The sequence below is a fragment of the Chenopodium quinoa genome, unplaced genomic scaffold, assembly GCF_001683475.1.
Source record: "Chenopodium quinoa cultivar QQ74 unplaced genomic scaffold, ASM168347v1, whole genome shotgun sequence".
In the NCBI taxonomy this organism is placed as follows: Eukaryota; Viridiplantae; Streptophyta; class Magnoliopsida; order Caryophyllales; family Amaranthaceae; genus Chenopodium; species Chenopodium quinoa.
The window spans coordinates 1,260,913-1,264,347 of record NW_018744501.1 but is presented as its reverse complement, the minus strand read 5'-3'; the positions used below and the strand labels follow the sequence as shown (position 1 = coordinate 1,264,347).

At 34.9% G+C, this 3,435-nt stretch overlaps 1 long non-coding RNA gene across 1 annotated transcript; it reads left to right on the top strand.

The window, feature by feature from the left end:
- On the top strand, positions 1–2,695 carry LOC110697821. Its single transcript, XR_002506577.1, has 3 exons — positions 1–131; positions 1,078–1,265; positions 2,056–2,695. It is a non-coding gene; the product is annotated as an uncharacterized LOC110697821 (long non-coding RNA).
- The last annotated feature ends 740 nt before the right edge of the window (positions 2,696–3,435 follow it).

The following is a 3,435-nucleotide window of genomic DNA, read 5'->3' as shown; positions in this document are numbered from 1 at the left end:
TGGTGGTTTCGTGGGTGCGGTACGGTGGTGGTTTCGTGGTTGCGGTGGTGGTTTCATGGGTGCGGTGGTGGGTGTGGTGGCTGCGACTATGGTGGTTCGATGCGACTATTGTGGTTCGTTGCTTACTCCAGGTAAGTTCTTTTCTCACCTTTAATTGTTCATTATGGAGTACTTTTGCTCATGGTAATTGCTCATTCTATTTTGGTACTATGAGGTGCTTTGTTACAGCAAGAATTTGGCTTTATTTGATAATCAATGACTTAATTTGGTCCATACTTGATGAGATCTATTGGTGGATTTCTTGTAATTGCTACTATGTTGCCTTATTAATGTGCTCTTTTAATGAATTTCTTCCTGCATGTTCTTTTGTTGAGAATTTTATATCAATGTATTAATATTGTTGGTATACTCCCTGTTTTTTCGTTTGTTGAGAAATTTTTATCAAGTTGTATTAATATTATTGGTATACTTCTGTGGTTTGCTCTTGCTCTTGCAAGTATTACTCTGTTTTAAAAAGGGTGTTGGTTAATTGTTGTCTCCAATTGTCATCTATGTCTACTACCTGTTGTTTTTTCGCCTCTAATTGTCTCCATTTGCAGCAGCTCATTGAGGTTAAGCCTTCTTAGAGTACTTATTAAAAACTTGTTTGTCCATCGTTTTCTTGATTGGGTTGTATAAGAGAAAAAGAATACGATCATTGGACTCTTTTTTAGACTTTGGTCCATTCATAATCATATTTCTTTGTTGAATTAGTGAAAAAAATTCCATCCTGTAGAAAGAGAAAAAAAAGTAAAGACACCTGACTGTAATATAGATGCTGACACTTGTCACTTCTTTGTTGCTACTTTGATATAGAATTCCTACTTGCAGTTATCTTATGTTTTTTACATGTTGGCACTAGTTCACTATCAAGGGGGCAGGGCAGCTCATTACATATATGAAATCATGTACTAATTGCTTAAAATTCATTGAGAAGAAGGCATAGCTTTTAAGACTTTGCTGGGTAAAATGAATTGGAGAACTGTAACCTTTCTCCTTATACTCTTCTCTGATGCATTTGTTTGATTTATTTGGCAGCACAAGGTCTTGCTGGGAAGACCATATGCAAAGAGTAGGTCCAAAGAGGACTTGGGTTGCCCATTAAATCTGTTGGATCTGGTACTCATGTGAAAGGAAAGGTACCATTGGTTGTCTGCATCACACATTTGGTTGCTCACAAAGGTCTTCATTTGATCTGCCATGCTATTAAACATGTTGAAGAACTAGTAAGTCTACCTCACTATTTTTTCTTTATAATGCATTTATTGGTTGTTGCATTGTTGCTTTTCATTTGTTCAATGAGACCTCTCTTCTCTATCCATCCTGTTGACCTTTGTGCAAAGATGTACAAAGATTTGAGCTTGTAAAACAGTTTGCAGCACAGCTCAAAGGCTATTCTTGCTATGAGTTACCAAAACAAAACCCTATTTTTATTGGTCATTATGACAGTATGACTTAGATTTTGTGTATTTGACCTATTGATTGTTCTACCCAAATTATGGACAACTGTACGTTGTGAATTGAATTCATATTTGGTGCTAGTCCTTTTAATCAACCTGTACATTCTTGTTGCAAAGGTAAAGCTGCATATCCTCATAAGATTTGTATTTCAATGTAAAGGTCTTCCAGAATATCTGCGTATTTGTTGTTCTGAATTTTTAATGTAGTGTCAAGTTGTATGGTGTCTGCTCTCCAGAGATCTTATAGTTGTTGTTCTATATGATTCTTTACTTTTTGTTGGGGGTGTTGGGAGGGAGGAGGGGGGGTGTAGTTGAAATTGTGGAGGGGTGTCAGGTGTGTGAACCAAAACATCTTCATTTGTTCTGCTTTTTGAACCTTGTTTTTTATGACCTTCGTATTTAAACGACATTTTATCTGGAAGTATTTCTTTGCATGAATGTTTTGTTCAGTTTTTATTTTCTCTTATATTTGAACTCTTGGCTACCTCATTAACTCATAAGATGCCTTTACGATATTAAATTTGAATGTTGATTGAAATTCATATCTTATTTATAGGGTGGACAGATGGTTGTGCTTGGAAGAGCTTCAAATGGTCTAGTGGAAAAAGGAATTTGAAAGCCTTGCGACTTTGGTAATGACCACAATCACTTGAAAGTTGTACTCTGAAATTTCTACAAATTGAATATTAATTTGAAATATTCGGATAGTGAAACAAGTTTACTCTGTAATTAATTCATTCGGACCATGATATCTTATTTTTAACATCCTTTATGTGGTCTTGCTTATGAAACTTATATGTTTGAAGCTGTTAGGATTAATTAATTTTTGTTGATGATTATTGAGAATCAGGAATGAGAGAAAGTGGCTGGTCTTTTACCTTCTAGGCACTTAAACTGGGCTACGTTATTGCAAACTTCTCCTTCGTTTTCGTTACATAGCTGCATAATTCATACATTTTTCATTAAGTGGTTGTTTTCTTTACGTTATGTATGTACTTTTGTACTTATTTATAGGAAAATGCCTTTTGTAAATTGCACTTCAGTTTAAATTTGTTGTTCTCTTCTTGTATTTCCAAGACCCATACTTTGAACAGAATGTGCTAGTTCTAACTTCTAAAGCACTTTTTGAGTAGGTGTAACACTTTTCTTTAAGGAAAAAAAGGAATGATATGTGCTGAAACAACAACATTACTGAAGAGATGATAGCATGCTGTTCATTGTAGTCATATGTGTTGTTGTAGAGTCCACTGTTTAATCTTCTCTACACTTCCCTTTTAAAGATTAATTTTTATTGAAATTTCACATGGAATGTTAAGTATATCAGGAGATAACTGGTGTTATATATATGTTAGTGTTTCTATATCAATTTAAGTGAAAAAAATGCAAAAAAAAAAAAAAAAAAATTATTTTTTTATTTTTTTGGGGCATTAAGGGCACCAGTTTTGGTTTTGAACTGGTGCCAAAAGTTTTTTATTTTATTTTTATGGGCCATTATTCGCACCGATTTTGGAATAGAACCGGTGCAAATAACACGTTATTAGCACGAGTTCTGAACCGGTGCTAAAGATTTTTTTTTTTTGGCATCCCTCAAATCTACACCGGTTCAAAACCGGTGCTATATGGGGGTTTTGAATCGGTGCCCTTTTATATTTTTCTACTAGTGTGACCTCACTGATTAATTAGGTTTCTAATAATTTCGAACCCTCTATCGGAATAATACACTTGTTTGAAGGACACCATTCCTTTCAATCTTCCACTTGTCCTTTCGGACAAGTGCCCTGTTAGTGTATAGCCTATTTCCTATGTCACTTAATGTCTCTTCATGAAATATAAGGTAAGATTCTTCGGCATCCTTATTACGTCCAGAAGTGTTTCTCGATTTTCGAGTTCGACTGTCAATAAGCAGATGATCTCTAAAATCCATCTGAGCACGGCC